At 37.1% G+C, this 25143-nt stretch overlaps 1 protein-coding gene and 1 pseudogene across 2 annotated transcripts in view; one reads left to right on the forward strand and one right to left on the reverse strand.

The window, feature by feature from the left end:
* The window catches only part of LOC134741027 (rho GTPase-activating protein 7), a 347525-nt gene that overhangs the window by 112940 nt on the left and 209442 nt on the right, over positions 1 to 25143 (forward strand). The window lies entirely within an intron of this gene.
* On the reverse strand, positions 17806 to 18579 carry LOC134747087 (3-oxoacyl-[acyl-carrier-protein] reductase FabG-like; annotated as a pseudogene).

The raw sequence follows: 25143 nt of genomic DNA on the forward strand, positions 1-25143 counted from the left end.
CACGTTTGTTGTATGGGAGCCCCACTTAAATATTTATTTTATTGTTTTTAGTATTTGTTGTTATAGCGGCAACAGAAATACATCACGGTTCATGAGATACAGCCTGGTGACAGACGGACAGACAGACAGCGGAGTCTTAGTAATAAGGTCGCGTTTTTAACCTTTGCGTACGGAACCCTAAAAAAACAATAAACGATATTTGATATACAGGCATGTCCGTTGCCAGGGAGGTTTTGGGATTATATTTACCAAAGATAGATATAACTCCGTAATAGATGGATACAGTCTAAGGAAAAAACGTGCCTCGAAAATCACGAAAATTTGATTCTCGATCAGATGGCGCCACTAGTTATGGCCTACTCTCGTATAGAGGGCGTTGACTGTTTCGTTTCTTATTTATAATTTTAACGCATACCAGTGAAAGAACAAGGGGCAAAATCATATAAAAATAATTAATGCAAATAAAAAAATCATTTATCCATATTTAAATACATTTTAACGTATTTCTATAAATCTTCATTTTTAGTTTTAAAGTATGTCGATAGATGGCAGTGAATTTAGAGTGGTTACAAAATTTACTATGACAGTACCGCTCTATCTTATTATATCCCTCTTTGTATTTACTAAGCAACTTTTACTATGGTACCAACGACGAAATCGCGAAAAAATTTTTTTAGTAATGTACTATTTTTTCCGAGGAAATATTTTGGCTACTTGCCGACTGCATAATCAGATCACTTCCATGGTAGCATATTATTGCAATGTCACCTGAATTACGGAAATACTAAATTCCAACTCAAACAGACACCGGGAAGAGGCATTTTAGTCAATTATGTATATACAAGGTGTTCACGAGGAAACCGAAAGATTTTAACCACGCCTTTCTGAGGCCAAAAGAAGGAAAAAATGTAATAAGTTTAGCACAAATTCGCAAAAAAAAAATTTTTTTGTTTTTTTTTTCGATTTTTCAGATGTATTTGTACATAAAAAGTAAATATTATTAGTAAACTTGTCACTTAAAATGGACTTTTACTTTTTTTTCGTAAAACGTAGTTTTTACAAAGTGTTACTTGTCACTTTTTGACATCTATCAATAAGGTTACTTAGACTTCGTCCCACAGTGGCAACATCGACATCAAAAATGCGTTTTGCACTATGTAACAATGAAAACTTGTTTTTTTTTTTAACTGGTATTAACTCTGAAACTAGGCAAATTACAGAAAAGTTTATACGACATTTTAGTCTTTAAATATGATCAGGAATACGCTGTTAAAATTATTCGGTATCCTTATGTTACACCGTGTAAACATTTGAATATATTATATACAAATACATGAAGCTAAGTAAAAGTGTGTAAATAAATTAATATTGTTTTGTATGTAATAGCGGCTGGAAACGGTCAACCCTTGACGTGCTATCCTGTCGTTAGCCGCCAACGGCTTTTATAATCAACTCGCGTTTGACAGCCGAGCGGTAGGTCAGTTATTTATGAAATGACACAAGTCAGTTATTTATGACATGACACAATTACATTGTTAAAATATAAAAACACGCGTGGCTGCGGCGTTGGGGACAGTAAGTTTAGTTTATAAAATTCGATGTAAATAAATTTTGGTACCTAATAATTTGTAATGATATATTTTATTAATTTTATTACACACTGCTTTTATCTACCAGTTATAAGTGCATTTTTTATGTCGTGTTCATATTCGTCTGCTCGGTCTTCATTTATTTCATATGCCTTTGAACCGCTCTTCTGCAAAATCCTAATTTTGGACTTGCCTCATTATACTTATCGGAGGTATCGAATTACGTTCCATCTAGTAGTTGCGATATGTGGACATTTATGTTTGGAAAGACAATAAACCACATTTCATACATGACAGTCATAGTTTTTACTACTTTCATTCTAAAAACCTAATCGAATACAAATTCTCATCACATATTGTATTAGCCACATAAAATTTTTACAGCATACTCTTACAATAAGAACTTTCCTCCAAATTAATTTACATATGTAATATATACCTCATTTATAAATGTTTTCATGGTGGCCCAGAGTTCAGTAAACAAGTAGCTTGACAATCGTTGACTGATCGACTCGTGCGCCGATCAGCGGAAGCTGGAACTGCCCATTGTTGTCGGAGCAGTGCGCACTTACATTAAGCAGAATAGATTGAATCCTGCGACACTATTCACAATAGTAGATTGTTAACCAAGGGTTGAAACCCGAGTTAAACACTCTACTTATCATATCGAATGCGAGGAAACCAAAAAAAGACAAGGCAATTTTGCAAAATCAGTAATTAGAATACCTAATAGACCTATTTTCCTTAGGACTTACTTGCAATCGGAGACTTTACATGTATGTTAGGTTACCACCGGGTTGATGATGAAAACTAATACTTGTACCAATATTTTAACTTTATTGGTTCGTTACCAACATAATAACAACCAATTTACAATAAATATTCCAAGACGTCTACACTGTAACTAGTCTGTACACGAACTACCCCTGTCACAGTGTACCCGCCTTTTTAATAACAATTCAAGATGGCGGGAACCAGTGACAAGTAAGGGTCAGCTGATACTCTTTTTTAAGCTAATCGTAAAAGTAAGAATGATCAAAATATAAGCTATTAATAAATAATGATCCTTACAAACAGTGTTGCTAACATGTATGAAGATAAAATAACCCCTAGCGAAAAATATTTAGATTGCAATATTTACGAAAACACACATATTTTTATAATCTGCAGTCATTTCAAAATTATTTGTTCATTATAGGTAGTATCAAAATCAGCGGGATTGCCTCTTACTTTCTAATTTTTTACTTCTTCGTTCTAAAACTCCCATTAGTCAATGGCACCCCAGTCATTCAGCCAACATAATAGAAGTATTTTAAAGAATTTAAGTATTAAATACCAATTTAATGAATAAAATAAGCAATTTTTATCTTATGTTTTATTTTCTTTTCAAGAATATAGTGCTAAATAACTTTAAAAACCGATTGAATATCGGACAAACGTTTATCCATAGTCGCAATAAAGTATGATTATGATTATTATGATTATAATATAACTATTATAGGGCAATTTTACACAGATCGACCTAGTCCCACAGTAAGCTCAGTAAGGCTGGACGACGATATAATTATATAGTATAAAGTTATATAATGTTAAAAAAACCGCCTCTATAAATACTTATATACATAGAAAACATTGATAACTCAAGAACATTTGTGGTAGACACACAAATAAATTACCTAACCAGGATTTGAACCCGTGACCTCCTCCTTTTCGTGGGCAGGCTAAATAGGAGGTCGTCGGAGAATTGAATTCCGGTATAGGAAAACATTTTTATGTTCCTGGGTTCTTATTATTTCTTTAAATTAAACGAGAGGAGTGTTAAACTTAGCATACTTCCAGGTTTACGTTCAGGGCACTACGTGACTAGATCAAGTCTGACCTAACTACGATTGCTCACTGCATGTCACTCTCTAGTTGTAACGTTATTTCAATAGCATCTTCATTTACTGCTTAGTAGTCCATGACTACGAAGAAATGGAATTTTAATAAAATTTTCAGTATTTTATTGAGCTAACAACCCGCTACTGCGGTACCAACTAAATAAACAGCCGTACCATAATTATCTTGTAATACTAAGTTATTTGGTGTAAATAACTTCGAGATCGGCATGTGAACTATTACCGTCAAGCTGAGCGGAACACTCAATCACCCACCGTTACTTTCATTACCAGCGCCCTGTTCTCAGTCACTTGCCTATCCTTACAAGTAAAAATAACCCTTAATCCATTGCAATAAAGATATACTTATAACTATATAAGACGACAAAAAAACTGAGCCATCCTGCCTTTATCCAGTCATCTGAAAACTGTCCGTAATACTACGAAATCATGGAAGATAACGACGTACATCTAATGAATCAGAAAAAAATTGAGTTCGTAGTTTTTCTCGTATTTTCTTAGCTTTAAATCTTTAATCAATTAAAAAAGCCACTGGTAGCGGAAGACGGTGCGTTCAAAGAATAAAGTTCGTCGTAAGAAACCATTACATGTATCCTGGGCTGTAAAAAGTGCCACAGAAGTTATGAATGGATGAGTCCTCAATATAAGCGGATATAACTATTTATTTACTTTTTTGATTAGAAGATGTCTAATCTTAATTCGGTACTATAATAAAATACAGTATTTTTTAAAGAATGACTAAACAGAATCCATTATCATTTTATCAAAAATTTATTAGGTTTGACAAATAAAATTGCCATGAATGTTTTAAATTAATATACATACTTTATCGATTATATACAGTCCTTCATAGGTAAATGTCAAATTATGTATCATCCTCAGCACAGTATTGTCTATTCTACCCTTAGCCACTTGTTCACGCGCCTATGAGGCGTGAACTATATTCTTGATTTTGTTGTTGTAGAATAATGAAAACTTGTTATTATAATAAATTAGAAGATTATTTATTGTATCTTCACATTGAATGTATTGACATTTGTCTTATTGTTTTATAGCGAATGAAATGACATATATTTGAAATCATAGTTGTTATAAGTAGCATCCGCGCTAGACCACAAAGGTTGGATCGCTAACACCACTATAAGATTAATACACATTATATTTTTTATTTATAAATTTACATATTTTGGTTATAATATTTAGTTTCTTATTAACAGTAAAAAAAAAAAGTTTATTGTGTAAATTTAAACATACAATAAATCACTGCCCTGTGTCCTGAGCTAGGAAACCCTGTGTTACAGGACCCAGTTTCGTTATACTAGTTTCTAGTAAAAAGAATCATAATTTACCTAAAGTACTTAAATATAAGTTATTTTTACTCTACAAAAGTAAATAGCTTTTTTTGTTTTTATTTATAATCCCTATTTGAAATCATATATAGTTTAATCGCTGCGCTTCAGTTTCCGCTCGTACTGAGCCAAGCCCCGCGCAGCGTGACATGAATGAGCGTTTCTTGCTAACCGGGACTGGAGTCATTTATTAATACAACGTACTGTCACGTTACTTTATAACAGCTGAAGATGCCCGAGGAATTTAATCAGTGGTTTGTATTAGAAGTCTGTTTATATAGATATTTCAAAATAAGAATAGAATAGTTTCTTGTACCTACTTAATTGTAAAATAACTTATAGGGTATTTTCCACATGTTGTATTTTGTTTTATAACTAAATAGATAGAAAATAATCAATTTATCACAATAACTTGAAAACTTAAAAAATATGGGTTTCATAAATAAATACATCAGTAAAAGAAAAAAATAACTTCCAAATAGGAAAAAATAATGGTACCCGTCAGTAAAGTGCGGGTGTCAGACTTTGACCATCATTTGTGACTTGTATTTCTTTAAGACAATGGGTCCCATACAAACATTTGATCCTCAAAACAAACCTGATCGACTGATACCATTCATAAAAAACGGGCCAAGTGCGAGTCGTACTCGCGAACCGAGGGTTCCGTACTTTTTAGTATTTGTTGTTATAGCGGCAACAGAAATACATCTTCTGTGAAAATTTCAACTGTGTAGCTACCGCGGTTCATGAGATACAGCCTGGTGACAAACGGACAGACAGACGGACAGACGGACAGCGGAGTCTTAATAATAGGGTCCCGTTTTTACCCTTGGGTACGGAACCCTAAAAATGTAGAATACCCTTCTTCTTCTCTGCAATCGTGCCACAAAATTTATGAATTATATTTATGAAATACATACATGCATTTATAAATTTTTCACGCTAGCAAGTTTATTAGCTATTGATGACAAATTGCATTTCCAGGCGGGCTCTAATCCGATCACCCGGCCTAGCCAAGGTGACAAATCGCTTCGACAACGAAACTTACATTTCGATCGCTTAGCTTAGGAAGCGATTGGCATGTTGGCTACGCGGCCTGTACCACCAGTTTGACACTGACATATTCGCTAGCGTGTGCCTAACTCGTAAAGTAACCTCGCTCGTACTTGCATATTAGTGCGAGCGAAATGTATAGAAAGTAAGTTACGCAGACGTTAGGTGTAGGCAGTCGTGGTAAGGTAAGGCTACTGTTGCTTGATTTCCTGAGAAAGTGAAGTTTAGTCAGTTTAAGCAAATTTGCTGCCATTTCGTCCTTATCCAACGGCGGCTAAAGCAATTGCTTAGAAAGTAAAAAAAAATCTGTCGAAAAATTTGATAGTAAACTTAATTTCGTATTTTTTTTTAGTTCAATTTAGACGATATTGTGAATGAAAGATATCGACTTCCTTCAACACCTTTCACTTCAGAAATAAGCGGGAATTTAAAATAAGTACTTATTACTTTAACCTTCATTTCAAAGGAACTCCGAATTTCTGTAAAATCTGCTTCTAAAACGGAATTAATTTAAAATTAAAATTGCAACCGGACTTTTCACGGAGCCGGCAGGATATGCTTCATTTCCGGCTATTCGCTGGCGTGCCTGGTGAAAAGGGCAAATTAAAAATATCCGGACGCAAATATTTGACGACGGCCGAGTTAAAGTAAACCTGTATTAAATATTAAATAATAAACATTAAATATTAAAGCACATTCTTACACAGATTGACTAAGACCCACGGTAAGCCCAAGAGGCTTGTGTTATGGGTACTCTGACAACGATATATATATAATATATGTTTAAATACTTAAATACATAGAAAACACCCATGACTCAGGAACAAATATCTGTGCTCATCACACAAATAAATGCCCTTACCGGGATTCGAACCCAGGACCATCGGCTTCACAGGCAGGGTCACTACCCACTAGGCCAGACCTGTCGTCGGTCGGTATTATTTAATAAAACTTGAATTCGCTGTTTGATGGGTATATTTGTGCTAAGTTTGAAAAATATACCACATTGTTGGTTGTCATTTATAGATAATCTTCTGAAGTTTCACGTCAACAAGTTTACTATTGTCACTCTCTAGCTTGTGTTTTATTTGAAAAACTCGCGAGATCAGATTTTTCAAATACTCAGTGCATTTTGCGTTTCTAAAATCGATATCGTTTCGTTAGAGCACTATTTTTAGAACAGATTTACAAAAAAATTAACACTCGCTGTAAGAAACCTAGGTTTACATTAACTTCAATTACTAAAGTCAATTTTAATCGATACAGTGAAGTGGTTTAGTGACCAAACAGGCGACTGGCTAATATATGTAGTACCTAGACAAACTTCGGCTGCCGGCCTCTAATATTGACGTTGGCATGGGCATTGGCAAACAAAGGAGTTTGCTCCTGTATTGCCCTGTGTGTAACTTTATTAAGAGGTAAAGGTAATCACGGTCTATATCCCGGTCAATATAAGTCTAGTGAATCTAACCGTGAATCATTCAAAACTTATTTATTACGAGGTGCGCGTATATTGTGTGAAATACCTTACAATTGTCAGTGCCAGCAAAAACGCACACTAACACGTTTTTTAGAAACGTGATTAGTGTATTTGAACTGCCACTGATTAAGACAGATGCTACAATTTATTGCAGAAAGTCACAAATAAGATTAAAAAAGTATTCCAGAACTGTGCTTCAGTAAAAGATATGTACTAGTAGATTCGTTTCTTATTGTTACTTTCGGACAAAGGTACAATAATTATGTTACCTTTGTTGCATAATTATTTTTGTAACATTTTTAGATTTTACAACGCAACGAAACTTATGTCTGTTTTTGGTAAACTAATATGGACTAACATGACTACCTACATGAAATAAATAGAAGTAGATTAAAAAGGCAGTTATCGACTTTTCGCGTTTGTGTCGGGCGTTAAAAGAACTAGACTTATATTGACCGGGATATGGACCTTGATTACCTTTTGTATTGTTTTTGAGCTCCCGATATTACAAAATACAAAAGAAAATACAAAAATACAAAAAGGTAATCACGGTCCATATCCCGGTCAACATAAGTCTAGTGAAACTAACCGCGAATCATTCAAAACTGTTAAAAGAGCTGTCAAAAGTTTATCGCACTCGGCCGTAAAAGGAGAAAATCAGCATTAGTGACGTGCCCACTCGCCTTGACACACTGTGGTAGCTAATGAGTAAAGAATTGTACTGATAACTGATACTTGGTCCTTATCTAGTGCCGTAAGCAATCGCAATATAGTTCAGTTTTGATGGAAACCTACAGTTCTAGACGTGACAGTGAGTGCCTACACCAATATTGAAATAGGCATGTGTCTAATTGTCTTGTTGTTACAAGTGTGTTACTTTCGTAGTTGCCAGCTTATGTTTCTTATTGTTTATTTTTGACAAAATCGATATCCTTACGCCCACGTTAAAATTACACAAATCGTTACTTTCAATACCTCGAATAAAAACATATGATTAGCGTAATCATTTGTCCCATCTCTAGTGCATAGTGACACGAATGTTATCAAATATTTCTTCATTAATGCTAGTTGGCGGCAAAATTTTAACTCAGATATTTTAAGGAAACTACCTTTTTTTATTTAACATGTTTTAAATTAATTTTTCATTATCGTTACAATCACACAGTTCACAATCAAAAATTACAGAATAAAGATGTTCCAAAATACAATAATTAATAACCTAACCTAATACAATTAATCCGCATGAAAATAATCCATCCATTAACATTAATAAAAATAATAACAATTCGACTAAAGCACAATACATTAATTAGTCAAAATAATAATAATCATAATAAGATTAAAAAATAAATCTAAAATAAACCACCCTGAATCGTACCTGGCTTTTGAGCCATTGGGTCCCCATTATTCCCGCTGCGTTTCCCCGCTGAACTGCTATGGAAACCTGCTGAACCAGATACGAGCCAGAGCGAGGATCGTTGCCACTCTCGCGCAGACGACGCCCTACTTTAATGAAAGGCGAGACTGACCCCCAAGGCCCTGCCGTCTCGATAGCCACCGGCACAGTCATACGAGGATTCCAGCGCGGAATACTTCGCGTGCTCAGCCCTTGCCGCGGACTCCGCTGCTGAGCCAGCACAGCTTCTGGTCTGCCTCAAATGGGACGCAGTATAAGTGCTAACACAAGTTGCATCCCACAAAAGGCAGTGCCCCCTCCGCCACGGAATCAAGGTAAGTCCATCTGGCCTCTTACCGTGTGTGCGGCTCAACCCAACGGCTCAAACAAAACGCACGGCACGTTAGCCGACAGTAAAGCCCGCCGCACGATCTCATTAATCGAGTGGTGCCTCGGGAACCGCCCAGCACATCTCTGGCAACTCAGACCGTGGTGTCCATCTTCCCCCACCAATACTACAGAACGGCAACGATGGGCCTCACACACCCTTGCCCCCAACCTGAGAGCCGCTGAAATTCTCAAAGAATCGTTGTCTAAGAGCGTCCCAAGCTGCGGCGAAAGCAAGGCATGTAACAACGCTCCAGGCTCTGGTCGTTCAAGGACTTTAAGGCGTGCCACGTCAGCACTGTCAGCACCCGACGCAACACCCAACAGTGAGTCGTAGACGTGCTTGCTCCACAAGTCATCCTATACTTCTGAACACTTACTAAATTACTTTAAAATCGCGAACTTATAAAATCAGATTTGGCAACTAGGAACATTTTCTCTTTTACATAATTGACTATAGGAACGATTTTTAAATAGCCGCAAGTCTTTGTTTATTGCATAATGTAAGATTTTAGATAAAGACAAATGCCACACATTGACACTCTTTGAAATATCTCTATTACCTCTCTTATGTAACAAGTATCTATTGTTTCAACTCGTCATAGTTATTTATAACAATTTAGATCTATACAAAATGTATTTCTAGATTATGCAAACCTTATCATATCTAAATTTAATGTTACGTCACATAGTTTGTTATTTTATTTTATTTGTCTAAATATTCAGCACTGGAAACCTAAGTAATACCCGAAGTAAGGTTACCCGAAGGGTGACAATCGGAACCCTATTGTACTAAGTTTTAGCTGTCCGTTCGTTCGTGCGTTAGCAGGCTTATATCATGAGCCGTTGTAAAAACACACTAAGAAATTTCAACTGTCTACTAGTTGAAATTTCTTAGTGTGTTTTTCTATTGCGGCTACAATATTGAATAATAATTAAATCAACTATGTAACTAATAATACTCGTAAGCTACTTGAGCCATGTTAGATGTCGCTTTTTGTGGGGGGGCTATCTTGTGGGGGCGAGTCACCGTCAGCTGGAAATAAAATTGTATACTATTTTTATTAAGCAGGCGTTTTATATCCCATTGCCCAGTGTTTAGTCCCCCGCTTTCACTCAATAGCCTAGTTCACTTTTAGACTCCATCAATTCCCAAAAGTCCTTACATCCTAGCGGGTGCTGCCTCTGCGTGCGTTCCATGACATGGGCAAGGGTATCATCCGCTCGGTGTAACCATTACATTTTATTGAAGTGTCCTCTATGTGTTGGCTTTGGCTCCGCGCACATCTCCTAAATGTCCGGAACACCATTGTTCCGTGATTGGAAAGAACGATAAATTTGTTGTTGTTGTTAATTATGACATATAAATAAGTATCACCTTTGCACATGTAACACCTTTGGAGTTGCAGGTGTCCATAGGCTACGGTGACTGCTAACCTTACCTTATCTTAGTATTTTTTTAAAGTATTTTTTTTTTCTAATTTACTCAATGTGCTTATTCTCAAAAAATTACAAAGTAGGCTTTTAAGTCACGTGTCGACATTTCGTTTTTTTAGGGCAGACATATTATGTGTCAGACTGATAGTACATTTAATATTCCGCTCACGTGGGTTCTGACCAAGCTAGATATTTTTTTATATTAAACTAATCTACCAGGGTTCGCATGATAAAGACTTCAACTGGAAAACGCGTTTCGAAATAATGTAAAAACCAGGGACCGGACAACCCTTTCCGCGATAAAACCCTTTCAATGGGCGACACTTAAACACGGCTAACACATTGAAAGACTTTCCCTGTTGAACTGCAAGCCCATTCATACCCTTACCTTTGACTAACCCTTACCGAAGAGCTAACCAAAAATAAGGCTAGCTCTTAATAAGGGTTACCCTCATCTTTAAGCGCTTTTTATAAAGGTTTCCCTTTGCGTGAAAGAGACAGGATTAGTATATATCTACGGTAGTGTATGAAAAGGAAAGAAAATACGTGTCTAGTCAAAGAACGCCGCCGACGATCGCTCGGATTCGAAGTAATGTGTGCTTTATGAACAAGGTAGACGACATAAATTAGCACGCTTATATGCTAAAAGGGAAGCCCTTTATAAGGCTAACCCTTATAAGCAATATGCAAGGTGTTGGTGAGCGGATGATAAGGGTTTTGTAAGGGTATTTGGGCTACCGATTACTCAAATGTGGTAGCTTTATATAAGGGTTTTTAAAACCAAAACAAAGGGTTTCGTTTGGCAAAGGGTATGGTGAGTTAAGCCTTATGCAATACCCTTATAAAACCCCGATAAGGGATAGCGGGCCGGTCCCTGGTAAAAACCCGGAGCTATAACTACAACTAAAATTCATAGTAGGAAATAATACAATATTGGTCCAACATCATAGGAGCTCTTCACACAACTTGCCTGGATAAGGTATATGACGAATTTCCAGTGCTCAATTCGGGCACGGATCGGATTCATAAACAAGCTATCTTCGACAAAAGGTACAAAATACAGTTATACGAGGACGACAATTACGAAGGACTCAATCCTCGGGAGCTCAGAATCTTCACTGATGGGTCCAAAACAGACAGCGGATCGGGCTCTGGAACCTTCTCAGAAGACCTGAACATGTCAATCACCACTCCGCTAGGAGCCCATAACTCGGTATTCCAGGCTGAGTGCATGGGCATCATAAACGCGGCGGCTGCCATCACTGCAAGGAAGGTAGTAGGATCCTCCATCCGCATACTCTCCGACAGTAGAGCAGTCTTGATGGCTCTAAAAAGCCATATAGTCACATCCAAACTTATACACGAATGCCACGAACGACTAATGGAGGTATGTCATAACAATAAGATCACCCTACAATGGATCAAAGGACACAGCGGATCCCGGGGTAACGATGCTGCGGACGAGCTTGCCAGGCAAGGATCGAGTGCGGGAGCGATTGGCCCAGAACCGATCCTCCCGATACCGTTTAGCAAGGTACGCTCAATGCTGCTGGCACGTACAGGGAAACTACACACAGAACATTGGCTAAACCAGACTGGATGCAGACAGGCCAAACAAGCCATGCCTGGCATCAACGGAAAGCTCACAAGGGTGCTCCTTCAATTAGGAAAGACCCGACTGAGCATGGTAACCAGTGTCATAACAGGTCATGGACTATTTAACAAACATCTTTTTATAACAGGTGTCACAGACAGTCCCCTATACAGAGGATGCATGGAGACAGAAGAAACAGCCTCTCACGTGGTGCTGGAGTGAACCGGAGTGGCCCCATACAGGGCAAAACATCTCGGATCCCCAAGAGACAATGGGGAATGTTCCGAAGAACTTTTTGATCTGATGCCATCGTCTCGTTTCTATCACCGCACCTCCCGCCAAAGGAGCAAAGCTCATCCTCACTTCTAAGACACATGGCACACCATGAATAAGCGGGCATCCCGCTCGTTTCTTCCCAGAACGTGCAGAATGTGGAATGAGTTGCCTCCTGAGGTATTTCCTTTGTGCTACGACATGGGATTCTTCAAGAAGCAGGTATTTAGGGTTCTCAAGGGTCGGCAATGCTTAAGTGGCTCGTGTGATGTTGCTTACGTCCATGGGCGACGATGACTGCTTCCCATCAGGCGGCTCGTCTGCTCGTTTGCTGAATATCACATAAAAAAAAATGACCTCCCCGAGGTCCTACTGAACATCAAAGGTTTGATAGGTTTCCTCGAGGAGCTGGGCTGGCAGGACTAGCCCACCCCCATGTCACGCAAAATAGGCGCCAGTCGTCGAGTTGCGGAAAATCGCACGAACTACAATACAATACAATACAATAATACAATATTGGTGTAGTTGTTATATTTACAGTACATATGATGCTAATTTACCGCCCTAGTGCGGTTACTAGTAAATATTAATTATGTGACTATGTCGAAAATTTAAACGGCCATATGTAATTATATACTGTAAAACATTGTACAATACACGTGCGTAAAGGTAATTCGCAACTCGAAGAGTGTTTCAGAAGCTTGTGTCTGCAAGTGATTCGCTATTACCTATTGTGCAATTTGAGATCTTTATTTATAGTACCAATAAAACAAACGACATTCATCTCAAGAGTCGCCTGAATCCTTTATCAGACCCAATTTGGGTTCCGGTTTACGAGTAATATTTATGAAATCTCAGCCTCAATGTCAGACTCCTATGAATTTGCCACCAACAACAATCAAGGTGATCTCTCCCCTGGGATTTCTGCCAAAGAGCGAGGAGATTGCAGATGTAATCTTGTTTCTAGCTAGCGAGAAGGCTAGAAGCGTTACTTTTAAGCGAGCCTGGTGGTTCGACTAGGTTACCCAAAGCTTAAACCCCGCTAGATGGCGTCACTTTAGCAAATTTTCAGGTTTTATTTTTTTGCGGAATAGTGTTGGTATCTGTATCTGTAAAAGTGGTGGTCTGTAAAAGTATGTTTAGCGCACTCTTTACATAAATATTGAACTATTATAATAAACATTGAATACTTCATTAGTGCAAAAAAAACTTTTAAAGTCGACAGAGTGTTTCTGTCATGCTATTTCCTACTATTACTCACACATGCAAACAGTGTTTCCGTGATGCTTGTAGTAGACAATTTCATGCAGTGTAAGTATGCTGCAATGGCGTTGCGGTATGTTCGTGGAAATACGTGCAAGAGGATTCGGGTTCGAGACTGGTACGTCAGGGGTACTTTTTTTGTCCTTTTTGTGTTATCTTATGTTTCTTATACCTTTTATTCTTCGAATTATTGTCCGATTCCGATATAACCGAAATATATTTTAGTGATATCGGAAACGGCTCTAACGATTTCGATGAAATTTGCTGTAAGGGGTTCGATCTAGCTAGGTCTTATCTCTGGGAAAACGAGCGTTTTTGAGTTTTTACTTATTTTTCCTTTTTCTCCCAGATATTCAGTATTATTAATAAATTCGTTTATAACGTTTTATAAAAATATGTGACATTTTGAACTAAAAGGTACCACATTGTCGGTTGTCGATTAGGTTGAAATATGACAACAATAAGTAGGTACCCGTTTGGTTGAAAACGCCACATATATTGAAAACCTGACTTTCACAAATCTCACCTTTTTGGGTTCTTCCAACTCAGAAAGGATGGAGAATACTGACGATTCTTAGTAGCACTAGCCCAAGGAAGTCCAGGTTTGTAAGTGTCAGGTATCAGTTTTTTTTTAAGCGCTAAATATAGTTCTACAAGTAAAGCAATCCCTTACTGCCCAGCCTCTATAGTATTTTTCAAACTGGAAGGGTACGATGATAGATTTCATCTCCATACAATTTATAACCTAATAATGCCAAATGTTGCAAAATTATATTGAATTGAGATCTATCATCGTACCCTTGCAGTTTGAAATAGTTATTTACGATACAAGTGCGGAAAATAGAAAATTCGAAACGAGTGGCGACAGATTAAAACACGACCGAAGGAAGTGTTTTAATCGACACGAGTTGCGAATTACCTATTCGCACGTGTATCGTACAACGTTTTACAGTACATATGGCCCTTTAAACTTTCGAAATATGCATGAAAAGTGCTCTTTACGCACTAGGGCGAGAAAGTTGCACCATATGTACTGTAAAATACTTTTTAGTACATATGGTGCTACATATACGTTACCGCCCTAGTGCGGTAATTAGTACAATACGTGCATATGTCGAAAATGTAAAGGGCCATAATTATATAATTATTACGTTTTACAGTACATATGTACTGTAAAACGTTGTACAATACACGTGCGAAAAGGTAATTCGCAACTCGTGTCGATTAAAACACTTCCTTCGGTCGTGTTTCAATTTATCGCCACTCGTTGCCAATTTCCTACTTTTCGCACTTGTATCGTAATGTACTAATAATAAAGTAGTAATTGTAAAATAAAATTAAAACTTTTTTTATATATTTTTTTTTTGATTCAAGTAGGTACAGTGAGTAACAACATTGCATGGCCTTCTAATTATAACTATTATAGAAAACGGGATATTTATCATGTTTATTTATATTATTTATTTCTCGATATTTTGGCCGGTCTTGCAAGACCAGTCGTTGTGGAGATCCCTGGGGAGGCCTATGTCCAGCAGTGGATGTCTTGTTGGTGTAGATGGATTCACACAACAAATGAAATAACATTTTTTCATATTTGTTATCCGTAGTTGTCCCTGTACCTGAAAGAAAAATAATATCATGATAGCACAAAATCTCTAATGTTATAGGAAGAAAGATGATGCAACAATATGGATTCTAATAAAGTTATCATTTACTTACCTAGTAATAATTGTGTTTTTCATTCATAGACAAAATTCCATAATTTTCATCCCCAGGAAATGTTTTATTTTACTTTATTGCAGTGAGGATGTCCTGATTTTTTCTGGCTAATGAAGGAAAACATTTTATTTCCAAGAATGCCTCTTCATTTTGCACAATACCTAAAAAAACCTAGAGTTAGTGACACATTGACTATTCGGCAACCAAAACAGTAATAATTACATTATATAGGTATTGTTCACTGCTTATATCTACCATTACGGAAGAAGTGAGAATTATTTTCTAAAAAGATCGGCACGAGAAAATTACAATGTACAATGAAGGAATGAAACTGTACCTACCTTACGAAACTTCACCATCATGAATTCCGCTTCAATTGAGTCTGAATTTTTCTGGATTTTCGCGGACCAGAACACCGATGGTTTTTGTAACTTGATTTAGACGTTGCTATCATTTTCAATTTATACAAACAAATTGATAAGCATAGATGTAGGTATCCATGTTGATAAGTCACAATAAACATGACCCTATGTGTCAGTGTCAACACTGTCAAATAAAAATGCACTAAACATGACGGCACTGCAAATCCTGCCAGGTCGGCCAGGCAACGTCGCCAACGTCATAGAGCGGCAACGCCGCACGCAACGTATTTGTACACGACATTTGTGACACACACATACGTAAAATTGATGAAAAAATTACGTTGATTTATGTATGATTTCTGTATGAAACAAAGTTTTTCTATTAATTTAGCGCAAACGAATATTCGAAAGTAGATAAATGAGCAAATATTTGTGTAGTAATATTGTGTAGTGCCTTAATTAAAGCAGATTGAATTTTGTATGAAAATCGAACCACCTTAAGCGAGAATATCGACTTACTTTTCCTGTCGAAAGAGGAAAACACGATATTTTTTATTTCTTTTGTTGTTTCTGCATCCATCTAAATTACAAGCTGTGTTATTTGTTCGTTACGAAGACATAGCATAGCTTTGGCATAGCGCGCTTTGACGTGCGTGCGTGAGCGCAGTACCGCCGGCGGGAAGCGAGTCGTAGGTATAAATCCGAGCTCGCGCGGAGAGTTCCATAGGCCTGATATTACAATTAACATAAAATGATTATAAAATTAACGTCATAAATATTGTGGAATTTAAACTATCGTGAGACATATTAACTTAGCTAACTTAGCGGTTTCACTCACGTATTTTTGTCACTCGCGCGACATGTTTCGGAGAGCCTAGGTCTCCATTTTCAAGCACTAACACTCCACTCTAAGCACTAACTTTTTAGGCTCTCTGAAACACGTCGCGCGAGTGACTAAAAATACGTGAGTGAAACCGCTAAGTTAGATAAATAAATATTGTGTACACTTTCTACTACAAAAAGGTTTTTTTATGTTACCCCTTCAAAAGAAACCCGTTGTCAATGACATAGCTGCAACCAGTAACGCTTCTAGCCATCTCGCTAGCTAGAAACAAGATCACATCTACAATCTCCTCGCTTTCGGGCAGAAATCCCAGGGGCAAGGTTTTCGCGCGTTCCTGAGTAATAACCCGAGAATCGCCTTGACAACGCCGTCAATTCGGATTAATGAATCCTTCAATCATTTGCCAAGCTCGGCCGTTAGTTCGATGAATCCTGTATTTTGGCAAATGACATTAATACAGTTGCAGTCCTGTCAACCAATTTGAAATTGAAAATGGGCTATGGCTATGCATAGTATGCATGATGATAAATAATTATAATCCTTCCTTCCCTTTAATATAAATTTTTAAATGATATAGCAAAAATGCGAGATGAGCAGTTATTCGTATTTTTTTTATTGCTCATACAGAACAGACTACAAATCTAGGGGCACGGCAGCTATATTTTTATTCGTAATTACAAACGAGACAATTTACTTATTATTATAAGAAAAACGTATAAGTAAAGAAATACAGTAAGTACCACATATCTACATTAATCACAATAATTTTTTATGTTTAACAAGAATGTAAATTGACCGAGATATGGACCGTGATTACCTTTTGTATTGTTCCCGGTCAATATAAAAGTCTAGTGAAACTAACCGTGAATCATTCGAAACTGTTAAGAATGTAAATTTTACGAACTATATATACTTACGCATTTTGTACAGCTTAAGTGACGAAAAACTATTGTTTCATGATTATTTTCATACATTTTGGCGCAGCCGTGCAGCATGTGACATCACAGCCCGCGCTTTGTATCGGGTAAGCATGTAGTAGCTCATAATCTGCTCATTAAAACAGACAGTCCCAATATACCTAATTTATTAATATGTATTACAACTACAAAAAATAAAATTAATTTAATATGTTCTTCACTTTTTACTGCTATAAGGTTTATTTGTGTTACCCCTTCAAAAGGAACCCGTTGTCAATGAAATAGCTGGAACCAGTAACGCTTCTAGCCTTCTCGCTAGCTAGAAACAAGATTACATCTGCAATCTCCTCGCTCTTGGGCAGAAATCCCAGGGGAGAGATCTTCGCGCATTCCTGAGTAATAACCCTAGAATCACCTTGATTGTTGTTGGTAGCAAATTCATTGTCGACCGGTCCAGGATTGACGCTGTTTACTCTGACTCCGGTAGAAGTTAGTTCCATAGCTGAACACCGAGTAAAATGGTCCAACACCGCCTTCGATACGCAATATGGTAGGCCCGTGGGCGATTTGCTCGTGAGTGTTGACGCTATGCTTGAAACGTTGACTATGTTTCCCTTAGACTTAGCGAGGAAAGGAGCGGCTAAGGTAGTCAGCTGGATCGCTGCTCGAACGTTTAGTTTCATTACTTTATCGTACGCGTTTAATGCATTACCGTTCAGAATGGATCCCTCAATGGCTATTCCAGCATTATTGACGAGTACATCTAGTTTTCCAAAGTGGTTGATCGTTTTTAAGACGACTGTGTTAGCTTCTGTTTCATTGGAAATATCAGCTTGGATGATCAGTGGCTTCTTAGAGCGCTTCGATTTGGTTGGCGACGGCTGCGAGGTTGGCCGGGTTCCTCGCTACGAGAGCCACGTCCGCGCCTTCCTTCGCGAAGAGTAACGCCGACGCTGCGCCGATGCCGGAGCTAGCGCCAGTCACTAACACTACTTTACTATTGAAAGACATACTTCTTTTTACGGATAGCGTCACCTTTGCGGCAAATCAACGATGAAACTGAACAGTTTTGAACAAAATAATACTGATACCTAAGTGTAGTACTGATAAAGACGTCAAAGGACGATAAGGGATGATCTATTTTGATATGATACATTACATAATAATATAGTTATATGTGTTTGACTGTAAACTATTAATGTTAATAAACGCGAAAGAACACAGAAATATTCTTATGCTCAACGTAAGCATAAGAATACCTCCCTAATTGAATACATACCTACCCTATTTGTTGTATATAGGTAGGTACAAACAATAGAGATTTTCATTGATTTCGACTAATATACAGCAGGATGTTACAATTTTTAACATTATATCAGATTCACACTGACGGTTTTTAAGTTGCCAGTAAAAAAAAGTATGGTCGCTAAACAGGCATGTTTTTTATACTACGTCGGTGCAAACAAGCATACGGCTCGCCTGATGTTAAGCAGTCTCTCTTGACTGAAGGACGATTTCTAAAATTTTCTATAGAAAGTGCTAATATTGAGTTCATATTTATAACAGTAATATATTTAAAGGATACACATGTCCTGAAAAAACTGTCCTAAATAGTACTGACAATATTATAGTATGTTAACTTAATAATTGTAACATACTCGTATATGGAAATGCTAAAATAACAAATTGCCAAGATTAAACCATCTACAATTAAAGGAATGGTTATTTAAAGTGCAATAACTTTAATACTTATAAGGATCTACGTAAATCTCTCATGAGAAATTGCGCTCAATATTTCTCACGCCGGGCGATGATGCCGACGCGATGATACAATATTTTGACTCTGGCCATGGTTTCTGAATCTTCTGATCCTTGTAGCGGTGTTCCTAGATTTCAAGATCTTCTTGTTCTTCGAAAGATCAGCGCTGGAAGTCGCCAGCAGCATGCTGAGATGAGGCCATTTCGTGACACTTTATTTTCACTATGTTCTTTTAATGTCTGTGTCTTTACGAATAAAAATTATTCTATTCAAGGGACCCGATGTTGTAAGACTGAAAAGTGGTACCCCTACGGACCAGCAACTTGATATCAATTGCTTATACATTGGCCGTCGAACTCACTTATATCACAAATCGGTCACTCGAGTGCTTCTTAGCTCTCGGCGTAATTTCACTACCTGATAATTCATATTTAAAGTAGGTACGTTTACGTAAGCTGTTTTTACAAAACATAATATTTTAAAACCAATATCAACGACCTAATGTGGGCTGCAATTTTTTTGATGCCAATTACATCGATCATGAGAGGGCTAACAGGGCAATGAAACTGTTCTTACAACCAGTTGCATCAATACAGTAATATTTCATTTATTTGAGTCACATTCTACTGACTTCCCGCCACAAAACGTAAGTATTATGGCGTAACAAAATAATTACAATTTTACGACCCCCTAAATCTGGTTTAACAATCTAAATTTATTGTTACACTTTAGATTGCCGTAGTACATCAAAATAGTGAAAATACTACTAACTTGAATTATGGCGTCGTAAATGATCGTGTTTATTAATATTTACCGGTAAAAATATTATTAAACATTATTTTTTACACAACCGGGTATCGTTGAAAATGTTTTTCTATTCACCCAGTATCATAATTATGTTGTTTTAGGACATTAGGCACAACATACATCAAAAACATGAAAGATTAGAAAATGGTTTATTTAGAGCAAACATTGACATCGATGCATCAATCGATTTACCGATTAAAAAACGATATTAAGGGCCAGTGTTAACAGCCTGATCAACGTCACTCAGCAGAGATCTATGAAACTTCCCATACAATAAAATTTAGCGAACGTTTTAATCTTTTTTTTAGCCCTAAAGACCATCCTACTAATAAGGTTATTTGGTATTTTGGGTGCTTTAAACTAATTATTAGAGAAAAAAGGCAAGTGCAAGGACGAACTTAATCTTTTAAGAAATCTCTTCCAGTGTTTTACACTGTACCTATTGTGTGTGTTTACCTTTATATTTATGCTCCTGTTTCTTTCAAACCACTTTTCTTTACGCCTACTGCCAATGGTAATAATGTAATAATGTCTTGTTCCAATATGGTAATAATATGAGATGTGAATGATGTGGTGTCGTGTCGGCAAGAATTTTATGGTAATAAACGCAATATCGACTTTTGCATTTATTTTTTTTACATTCCGTGATGTAAATAATCTTTAATAGAAAAAAACCGACTTCTCAAAACAGTGTGAAATGCCATATAAATTATTGGCTGGAATTTAATTGATCACCATAATTATATGTATAGTATAATTTTTTTCGTCACCTTTTTCTAGTAGCATTTCGTTTCTATAAGGGTCGCAGTTCTAACCTAACCTAACCCACTTATCTGATAGCAGTTTGTGTTCTGTGAAGACCGCAGTTCAAACCTAACCTAACCCACTTATCTAGTAGCATTTCGTTTCTGTAAGTCGCAGTTCTAACCAGGTCCGGGTCCGAGTCCGGGTCCCAGTCCAAGTCGAAATCGAAATCTCCAAACGTGTACTATGCGTCATTTAAGAGTTCCGTTTTGATCATCATCAGCAGTTCTACTTCAACAAATGCGTCAGTTTTTTAGTGTAAATGCTTCATTTTCCGATGAAAATACAAAAAATTATATACATGCCTTTGAGATTTGAGGAGTTCCGTCGATTCCTCATGGATTCTATCATCAGAACTCGTGCTTGGCAAAAATCTGTCTTAAAAACTTAACTTGCTTAACAAACATAACGAAGAGTTAGGACACATCGCCAAACGTGAACTACGCGTCGTTAAAGAGTTCCATTCTGATCATCATCAGCAGTTCCACTTCATCAAATGTCACTTTTTTAAATCTAAATGCTTGATTTGTTGATGAAAATACTAAAACCACTATATGTATGCCTTTAATATTTGAGCAGTTCCCTCAATTCCTCATGGATTCCATCATCAGACCTGCGTTTTAGCAAAAAAGGTACCAATCTGTATGTATATATTTACAATTAAAATAAGAATTTTCAAAATCGGCCTAGAAATGACGGAGATATTGAGTAACAAACATTTAAAAAACAAAACAGAACCGAATTGATAACCTCCACCTTTTGAGATTTACGCGGCAGGTCCGGTTTATAGGTGTCCAACAATTTGGTCAAGTGGGAGTTAGATTCGCTCGTCGAAGGTTCGCAAAATTACCCGTTTAAAAAAATGGTTTTTGATAATATATTATAATATTCTTGTATGATATGATTAACCGTTATCCCCAAAAAGCAAGTAAGTAAATTACTTGTAACGTAGCAAATGGGGAGTAACATTTTAAACATTTGTCAAAAACAGTATTGCTAGTTGTTACTTTTAGCGTGAATAGAAACTTAAATAAAAGCTTTGTCGGACTGAAATTAGTTTTTCGGCGCTTTAAAATGAAATGCACTCTTGAAATTCTGTTTGTTTATCGTAGCTCTGCAGATCGTTATTCAATTTGGATGCGGGCATTTTATTTTATTTTGATTCGACGATCAGCATAGAAAATAGTATCAAGTGAGTAACTAGGTCGTTAACTTCGATTTGAAAAATAGTAGCGTACCTAGGTAGGTACAATCTTATGTTTACAATCTCAATCAAATCTGGCTTTGATTGAGATTGTAAACAAAATAATGTATTATTCGCGTTCTTGGCTCAAAAGATGGTCTGTGGGACAAAAAGCATAACTGGAACTTGGCAATCTTGGCATGTGGCATCAAGTGGTTATTTATTTGCCCACCTCCCCCAATTTTTGTCTCGATTTGCAGTTTTTCACCATTTCGAGAAAAACTGTTAAAGTTACAACAAAACTACTACGTAGGTAGGTAAGCGCGCCCTGAGTAGTTAGCAAATTTTCGTCCGCTATAAAATAGCCGCTACCAACACAACATTGCGTCCTAATGACTCTGATTACGAGTGACATTCGCCCTTTAATGTTGCCGCGCCTGTTCTAGTAATTACTTATTGACTGCAGTCGAGTTTACGCTGTCACAGAATAGAAATGTTCTCGTAGTAGGGTCACAGTTATTTTTACAGTGCGAGCACCAAGCGACCAAAAAAATGTAGTAAGTGAACATACTGTAATTTTGTTATGTGCCTACTATAATTTCTGCTTACGCAGATATCGTGGCATAAATCAATTATGTAGCGAATGTATTTTAAGGATTTTCACAAGTTTTTCGCTCTGATGCTCTCAGTTTGACAGAAGTTTTGAATAAAATATAAGTGATAATAATATTATATTATATTCTTTCATAGTCACGGAATGCAGTTCTATCAGATCAAAAATCATCATTACGTTCGTAATAAACGAAACGCCGTGTTGTGCGCGCTAAGTGAAGCGTGCCGGCAATGAGATTTCGTGCAAATGTGCAGGCCTAGGCCGACACAATAACCTTTATCGCATGTCACACTCCGCGTCGTAAATTAAAATTTTAGGTTATTTATTGTTTTTCGCTATACCTACATTATGTATAGTTAGGGATAGGGATAGTTTTTCCCCGGCCTTGTGTTCATAAAATGGCCTCGCTTCGCTCGGCGCTTTATATCACAATCCGTAGGCAAGTCCTTTGTAATAATGCACCTACTACGAATTGTCTAGGATAATGTTTGGCGAATTATCCGTCACTTCACTGTAGAGGCATTATCGAATTATAGTGTTTATTGCATTAAATACGACAGCTGAAGGAATGTTAATAACAAACGCTATCTGATGCGAGATATAATCTACTTCAATATTACATTACGAAATTAGGTTTATATCAGTAAAGGAGAACAAACTATTGCCTTCAACGTTTCTTAACAATGATCAAGCATTTTTGTGATAATAACAAGTTAAAGTAGTCCCTTAGAAATTGGTAGGTAGCTAATGTTTGTGACAAGCTTTTACGCCGGTTGTATTTTACTTTGCACAAAAATACTTGATCTACATAAAAGACCTATTAATGAGCAAACATTGTCATTTAAAAATATATGCTTGCTTTCCTGCAAAAATTCAATTTAAACTAAGAAAGAATTCAAATTTAACTTGTAACATTTTTTTTTACTCGACACTTGTAACACAGCTAGCTGTTTATTACAGTTGGATCTAAACAGTCAAAAAAATTCAGTTGTTGACCAAAACAGGACACATACATATGCATCTTCACATTCACACCCATGTGGGTCATGCATATACGCCCGCAATTTGAGCTACGAACCCCGGACCTACCACCTTCATTTACATAGCTTAATAACTTAATTTTTGTCGTATAATACGCGATAAGACCACACACGACCGCCGGACATATACGGACGTTAATAAACATTTTGTATCTGTTGGACACGTCACATAAGTTTGACTAACTTTTGTGTACGTTGAAACAAAAACCTTCCTAATTTACAACAGTATAAAGCGGATTTTGTCATGGACCTTCTATGGTTCTATATTGAAAATGGAACCATTATCTTTTGTTTTGCGCACCGGTAGTTCCATTTTTGGTTCCACGGGTATTTTATGGTGGCGTTTTCGAATTTATTAAAAGAAAGCGCGCAAAAGTGAGAGCCATTGGGTATATGGCAAATTATAGCGTATCTGATGGGAATTTAAGGTATTTTTATGGGTAAGCTTAAGGATTTAAGATAAGCAAACATTGTTGGCAGTTATCGTAAATTTTATAAGACTGTCGGCTACAACCAAAAGGAGTTTTGTTTTTAATATGCATGGTACACTTGACGATTGTAAATAATTAAAAACACAATATTTGCTGTTTCGCTTGTTTGAAAAAATACCTACTAAGTCATGGAGGAACAGCCGAGAGAATGAGAGTATGGTGGAGTATGGTTAAAAAAAATATAGAAGAAAAGACTACAAGACAACTAAAGGCAACTGAGAATGCAAGGTTATATTAGGTACAAACAAGCGACCCGCCCCGGCTTCGCACGGGTGGTAACACAGAATCTTAACAAATTGTACACCTACATAAACCTTCCTCAATAATCACTCTATTGATAGATGAAAATCCGTTCCGTAGTTTTTTAAGTTATCGCGTACACACAGACAGACAGACGTGGCGGGATACTTTGTTTTATAAGGTGTAGTGATTTACGAAAATAGCACCGATGTTTACGGCCTATCCGCATACCTACTAAAACAAGCTAGCCCGGTATTGAGCTTCGTACTCTCACAGCTATTTAATAATTGTATGCGGTTAGGATCATATCCAGACCGTCTGAAGAAAGTTAAGGTCTGCCCGTTATACAAAGGCAAAGGCAACAAAAAAGACCCTAAATCGTACCGTCCTATAGCTTTAGTACCAGCTCTCAGCAAGTGCCTCGAAGTGGGCTTAAACAAAAGGTTGCTGTCCTTTTGGCTGACTATCGCCTATCGCCAGGGCCGATCGACCACCGACTTGGTAAGGGAAGTGACACACTGCGCGCGAGGCAGGTCACCACGTGGCTATCATTTGCTGTGACCTCTCACGCGCTTTCTATACTGCCGACCACGGACTTGTAGCAGACAAACTTGAGCACTACGGTATCCGTGGCCCTGCACTTAA

Source organism: Cydia strobilella, chromosome 1 (genome assembly GCF_947568885.1).
Source record: "Cydia strobilella chromosome 1, ilCydStro3.1, whole genome shotgun sequence".
Lineage (NCBI taxonomy): Eukaryota > Metazoa > Arthropoda > Insecta > Lepidoptera > Tortricidae > Cydia > Cydia strobilella.